The sequence below is a fragment of the Oncorhynchus tshawytscha genome, linkage group LG05 (assembly GCF_018296145.1).
Source record: "Oncorhynchus tshawytscha isolate Ot180627B linkage group LG05, Otsh_v2.0, whole genome shotgun sequence".
In the NCBI taxonomy this organism is placed as follows: Eukaryota; Metazoa; Chordata; class Actinopteri; order Salmoniformes; family Salmonidae; genus Oncorhynchus; species Oncorhynchus tshawytscha.
Genome location: NC_056433.1, coordinates 187,095 through 194,604, shown reverse-complemented (window position 1 = coordinate 194,604; position 7,510 = coordinate 187,095). Strand labels below are relative to the sequence as shown.

Below are 7,510 nucleotides of genomic sequence, written 5' to 3'. Positions count from 1 at the left end.
ATTATCAAGCACTCTCCCTGCTTGGTAGACAAGTGTGATCTAAGCCGTGCTCTCTGAGTTCAAGCCCAGTGCCATTGTTCTTTTAGGGGGGTGAACACCTACAAATGCATTCTATATATCGACATCCTCAGGACTTTTTCAAATGTCCAAAATCAACTGTGCTTTTCTTGTGACCAGCCTGGTATGTCAGACTGAAAAATTTGTAATTTAGCAGACATTCTTCTCCAGAGCAACTGACAGTAGTGAGTCATATGTGGTCATACTAGTCGCCCATGGGATTTGAACTCATAACCCTGGCACTGCCAGCCCCATGCACTACCAACTGCGCTACACAGGTCTCCAGAGTTTCACACCTCTACAGTTATTCCCAACCAACCAAACCCCTTACATACACACACTAATGAGAGAGAGAGATTGAGAGAGTGGAGAAATACAGACAGCTTATCTCCATCTCCTGTCATTGACGCATTGACATGCAGGCTGTGTGTGTGTGTGTGTGTGTGTGTGTGTGTGTGTGTGTGTGTGTGTGTGTGTGTGTGTGTGTGTGTGTGTGTGTGTGTGTGTGTGTGTGTGTGTGTGTGTGTTAGAGGATAATTGCCAAACTGTTGAGACCTGAGCTCTGGCCAGTCTGTCAAAGCAGGCGTGACAAAACCTCCAATCAACCCTAGAGAGAGGTGGAGAGAGAGGAAAAGAGAGAGAAAGAGAGAAGTGTAATATTGTTTAACGTTATCTATCTTAGAAATAATAATAACAATTAATAACAATCTCACACTCAATTGGTGCAAATTTGTCCAAAATGTTTTTTTGGGGGCATTTTTGTGATGCTTAATTCGTAGGAAACTAAACACATTTTTGTGCAACTTCATTAATTGGAAAATACATTTTTGGTGTTCAGACTTCGGAACAACCTTTTGAAAGTTATTAGAGCAATGAATGTTGGGCAATGGTGTTCTACACTGCTTTGTGTCCCACATTTATATAAAAAAACTAATGTGATAACAACCCAATATTGTTAATCAACCAGTTTGTCACTGAGATATTTATAATATAATAGTAGCCTTACGTTTGTTTGTTTTTTATGAATGCCAATGCAGTTTTCTCAGCTTGTTTAGACTTAATACTTTGGGATACTGGTTCTATGTCTGATTTTATGAGGGTTGAATTAATAAGCTGTACATTAATAAGTCTGATTTTTGGGGTATCGATTAAAGTATTTGATTGGGCAATGGGAATACATTTACACGATGGGAAATTAATCAATCAATAAATGTGGGGAAACAGAAGAACTGCAAAAAAAAATCTGTTTGGTTTAAATTCCACTGGTGCAACTCCATGGTATTTACAACTATAACGAGTCTGGACTGATCAATTAAGACATATCTGTAACGAGTCTGGACTGATCAATTAAGACATCTATAACGAGTCTGGACAATGATCATGTAGTAACCAAAAAAGTGTTAAATCAAAATATATTTTATGTTTGAGATTCTTCAAAGTAGCCACCCTTTGCCTCGATGACAGCTTTGCACACTCTTGGCATTCTCTCAACCAGCTTCATCAGGTTGTCACATGGAATGCATTTCAATTAACAGGTTCATTTGTGGAATTTCATTCTTTCCTAATGTGTTTGAGCCAATCAGTTGCGTTGTGAAAAGGTAGGGGTGGTATACAGAAGATTTTTGGCAAAAGACCAAGTCCATATTATGTCAAGAACAGCTCAAATAACCAAAGAGAAACAACAGTCCATTATTACTATAAGAAATTAAGGTCAGTGTATCTGGAAAATTTCAAGAACTTCAAGTGCAGTCGCAAAAACCATCAAACGCTATGATGAAACTGCCACAGAAAAGGAAGATGCAGAGTTACCTCTGCTGCAGATAAGTTAATTAGAGTTACCAGCCTCAGATATTGCAGCCCAAATAAATGCTTCACAGAGTTCATGTAACAGACACATCTCAACACCAACTGTTCAGAGGAGACTGCGTGAATCAGGCCTTCCAGGTCGAATTGCTGCAAAGAAACCACTACTGAAGGACACCAATAAAAATAAAAGACTTGCTTGTGTCACAAAACACGAGCAATGGACATTAGACCAGTGTAAATCTGTCCTTTGGTCTGATGAGTCCAAATTTGAGATTTTTGGTTCCAACTGCCGTGTCGTTGTGAGATGCAAAGTAGGTGAACGGAAGGTATTTGTATTTGTGGTTCCCACTGTGAAGCATGGAAGAGGAGTTATGGGGCTGCTTTGCTGGTGACACCATCTGTGATTTATTTAGAATTCAAGGGATACTTAACCAGCATGACAATCACAGCATTCTGCAGCAATAAGCCATCCCATCTGGTTTGCACTTAGTGGGACTATCATTTGTTTTCAACAGGACAATGACCCAACACACCTCCAGGCTGTGTAAGGGCTATTTAACAAGAAGGAGAGTGATGGAGTGCTGCATCAGATGACCTGACCTCCACAATCACCCGACCTCAACCCAATTGAGATGGTTTTGGATGAGGTGGACCGCAGAGTGAAGGAAAAGCAGCCAACAAGTACTCAGCATATGTGGGAACTCATTCAAGACGGTTAGAAAAGCATTCCAGGTAAAGCTGGTTGAGAGAATACCAAGAATGTGCAAACTAACCCTAGTTTTGCACTATCATCAAGGCAAAGGGCGGTTTCTTGGAAGAATCTCATATAAAATATATTTTGATATGTTTAACACTTTGTTGTTTACTACATGATTCCATATGTGTTATTTCATAGTTTTGATGTCTTAACTATTATTCTACAATGTAGAAAATAGTAAAAATAAAGAAAAGCCTTTGAATGAGTATGTTTGTCCAAAATGTTGACTGCTACAGTATATGATAAAAGTGTAGCCTTGAATGAAATGCATTCTGAAGAATATTGTGTAATGTAGAGTCCACAGATATGAAATTGGTTATGAAGAAAATCATGTAGGCCTACTGTTGCCTACATGAAAAAATGGCCTTTCTGACTACAAGTGCATGAGTATCCCAAAGTATTAAGGGAAAACAAGCATTGAAAACATTATTGGCATTCATTAAAAAAAAACTACATAAGGATATTATCATATAATAATTATTTTGGTGACAACCTGGTTGATTATCACTATTGGGTTGTTATCACTTTGTTTTTTTATATCAATGTGGGACACAAAAAAGGCAATGAAGAACACCACTGCCCAACATGCATTGCTCTAATAATTTTCAAAAGGTTGTTCCGAAGTTTGCCCCAAGAAATGTATTTTCCAATGAATGAAGTGAATGATGTACACATGAATGATGTATTTTTACACAAATTAAGCCACACAAAAACGCACGCAATCTGATGAAATTATTTTTGTACATATTTACACGAATTGAGTGTGAAATTGTGTTGTAATGTCATACCTTAATACCTACCTTAATATTTGACTTTTAATTTGTAGTGTATTAGCCTTCTAAAACACACACACACACACACACAAACTCAAGTTCCTTTGTACAACACCAAACTTGTTATACAATTCATACCGCTTGACGGAATGGCTAAGGTATTGGACTGACAGACTGGGTCCCGGTTTGAGTCCCAATCCGGTTGCCCTTTGAATTCACTGCAATACAATATCAGACAATATTCACACACACACACGCTGCCTGTGGTAGTGGTGGTTGAGTTCTGTGGTAATCACACTAGGCTAACGATTTAGGGCAAGCCACACCTACACACACACATTCAAACATACTTGTAAATGTCACCATCTCTCCCGGGAGCGTTGGTTTTCCTGACGTCGAGTTTCTTCCTAAAGTGCTCCGGGGGAAACCTGAGGAGAGAAAGACAGAGAGGGAAAAAGAGTGGGAGGGAGGGAAAGAGAAAGAGATGGTGGGAGGGAGGGAGAGGGAATCAACTTTAAACTGTCAGAGGGAGTATGGCTGGACTCCACTAACCTGGTAAGCCACATCCAAACCTGAACCAACTAGCTAACCCAGTCCTTACCCTAATCCTATCCTGGCACATGAACTAGCAAACTAACCTACTCCTTCTAAATATAACCTGACACATGAACAAGCTAGCTAACCCACTCCTCCTAATCCTAACCCGAAATATTAACTAGCTAGCTAACCCAATCCTCCTAAACCAAACCCGACACATGAACTAGCTATTCAACCCAATCCTCATAACCCTAACCTGACACTTGAACTAGCTATCTAACCTAATCTTCCTTACCCTAACCCGACACATGAACTAGCTAGTTAAACTACAACTTTATTCTGCTTAACATAAGGAAGATCAAAACAATTGCTCTAATTGATCAAATGGAGCAGAAGAGGATAGCTAATGTTTTACATGCCTGTAATCAATTGTGCAATTTTGTATTTTTTTTGCATTGTTTGTAACTTGTTTTTGTACTTATTTTGTACATAATGTTGCAGCTACCATCTCTTATACCTGAAAATAATTTCTGGACATGGGATTACTCACCACGGATTGGAAGAAGCTTTTTCCTTTAATGAGTCCGATGAGAAAAATATACTGCTCTAATGGGAACAGGCCCAGATCCACGTAATTTGTGTGAAGAAAAGACAGAGGAAAAGAGGATGCAGATCAGGCTACCTTCTGCGAATCCATAGGCGAGCGAGTAAACTCCCATTGCCATCAATTCTACTTGCTAATATGCAATCATTGGAAAATAAGATGGATGCCCTACGATTATGATTATCCTACCAACGAGACATTAAGAACTGTAATATCCTATGTTCACCGAGTCATGGCTGAATGACAACACGGAACATATAGAGCTGGAGGGATTTTCAATGCACCAGCAGAACAGAGAAGCTCTGTCTGGTAAAACGAGGGTGGGGGTGTGTGTCTTTTTGTCAAAAACCGCTGGAGCGCAATGTCTTATATTAAAAACGTCTCGAGGTATTTCTCACCTGAGGTGGAGTACCTTATGATAAGCTGTAGACCACACTATCTACCAAGAGAGTTCTCATCTATATTATTCGTAGCCACCTTTTTAACACCACAGACTGATGCTGGCACTAAGACCGCACTCAACCAACTCTATAAGGCCGTAAGCAAACAAGAAAATGCTCACCCAGAGTGGCCGGGGACTTTAATCCAGTCAAATTGAAATCAGTTTTACCAAATTTTTACCAACACGTCACATGTGCAACCAGAGAAAGAAAATCCTAGACCACTATTTCTCCACACAGAGATGCATACAAAGCTCTCCCCGTCCTCAATTTAGCAAATCTGACCGTAATTTTATCCTCCCGATTCCTGCTTACAAGCAAAAACTAAAGCAGGAAGTACCAGGGGCTCAATACGGAAGTGGTCAGATGGCGCGGATGCTATGCTACAGGACTGTTTTGCAAGCACAGACTGGAATATGTTCAGTGATTCCTCCAATGGCATTCAGGAGTATACCACCTCAGTCATCGTCTTCATCAATAAGTGATTCAATGACGCCGTCACCACAGCGACCATACGTACATATCCCAACCAAAAGCCATGGATTACAGGCAACATCCGCATCGAGCTAAAGGCTAGAGCTGCCGCTTTCAAGGAGCGGGACACTAATCCGGATGCCTATAAGAAATCCCACTAGCCACTCAGACAAACCATCAAACAAGAAAAGCGTCAATACAGGATTAAAATTGAATCCTACTACACCGGCTCTGACGTTCGTCAGATGTAGCAGGGCTTAAAAAAATATTACGGACAACAAAGGGAAACCCAGACGTGAGCTGCCCAGTGACGCGAGCTGACCAGACGAGCTTAATGCCATTTCTACACGCGTTGAGGAAAGCAACACTGAAGCATGCACGAGAGCACCAGTTGTTCTGAATGACTGTGTGATAGCGCTCTCGGTAGCCGATGTGAGCAAGACCTCTAAACAGCTCAACATTGACAAAGCTACGGGGCCAGATGGATTACCAGGACGTGTATTCAAAGCACGCGCGGACCAACTGGCAAGTGTCTTCTCTGACATTTTCAACCTCTCCCCGACTGAGTCTGTAATACCTACATGTTTCAAGCAGACCAAAATAGTCCTGCCTAAATTAATACCGCTCATGGACACCAAGGAACTTGAAACTCTCTACCCGCTCCACTACAACCCTGTTGATGTTAATGGGGTTCTGTTCAGCCCGCCTTTTCCTGTAGTCCATGATCAGCTCCTTTGTCTTGCTAACATCAAGGGAGAGGTTGTTGTCCTGGCACCACACTGTCAGTTCTCTGACCTCCTCCCTACAGACTGTCTCATCGTTGTCGGTGATCAGAAATACCACTGTTGTGTCGTCAGCGAGCTTAATGATGGTTGGAGTTGTGTTTGGCCACGCAGTCGTGGGTGAACAGGGAGTAGAAGAGGGGACTGAGCACACACCCCTGAGGGGCCCCTGTGTTGAGGATCAGTGTGGCGGGTGTGTTGTTACCTACTCTCACCACCAGGAGGCGGCCCGTCAGGAAGTCCAGGATCCAGTTGCAGAGTGAGGTGTTTAGTCCCAGGGTCCTTAGCTTATTGATGAGCTTTGTGGGCACTATGGTGTTGAACGCTGAGCTGTAGTCAATGAATGGCATTGTTACACAGGTTTTCCTTTTGTCCAGGTGGTAAAGGACAGTGTGGAGTGCAATAGAGATTGCACCATCTGGAGGCAGTATGCAAATTGGAGTGGGTCTAGGGTTTCTGGGATAATGGTGTTGATGTGAGCCATGACCAGCTTTTCAAAGCTACAGACCTACGGATCGGAAGTCATTTTATTTTTTTACCTTTATTTAACTAGGCAAGTCAGTTAAGAACAAATTCTTATTTTCAATGACTGCCTAGGAACAGTGGGTTAACTGCCTTGTTCAGGGGCAGAACAACAGATTTTTACCTTGTCAGCCCAGGGATTCAATCACGCAACCTTTCAGTTACTAGTCCAACACGCTAACCACTAGGCTACCTGCCGCCCCATTTAGGCAGGTTACCTTAGTGTTCTTGGGCACAGGCACTATGTGGTCTGCTTAAAACATGTTGATATTACAGACTCATACAGGGAGAGGTTGAACATTTCAGTGAAGACACTTGCCAGTTGGTCAGCGCATGCTCGAAATACACGTTCTGGTAATCCGTCTGGCCCTGCGTCCTTGTGAATGTTGACCCGTTTAAAGGTCTTACGCACATATGTTATACTGATCAGACTGGAAGGCTCTATGTTATACTGATCACACTATCAGGCTCTATGTTCTACTGATCACACTATAAGGCTCTATGTTCTACTGATCACACTATAAGGCTCTATGTTCTACTGATCACACTATAAGGCTCTATGTTCTACTGATCACACTATAAGGCTCTATGTTCTACTGATCACACTATAATGCTCTATATTATACTGATCACATTATAAAGCTCTATTTCCAGTCTTTGAAATGGAAAGGGGGATACCTAGTCATTTGTACAACTGAATGCCTTCAACTGAAATGTGTCTTCCACATTTAACCCAACTCCTCTGAATCAGAGAGTCC

The 7,510-nt window shown here is 41.6% G+C and overlaps 1 long non-coding RNA gene across 1 annotated transcript in view; it reads right to left on the bottom strand.

Annotated features, from left to right (window-relative positions):
* Positions 1–549: 549 nt before the first annotated feature.
* LOC112235868 overlaps positions 550–7,510 on the bottom strand; it is a 31,277-nt gene continuing 24,316 nt past the window's right edge. The window contains exons 2-3 of the long non-coding RNA XR_002951131.2: positions 3,744–3,821; positions 550–664 (exon numbers count right to left, since the gene is read on the bottom strand). This is a non-coding gene — a long non-coding RNA (uncharacterized LOC112235868). The remainder of the gene's footprint in view (positions 665–3,743; positions 3,822–7,510) is intronic.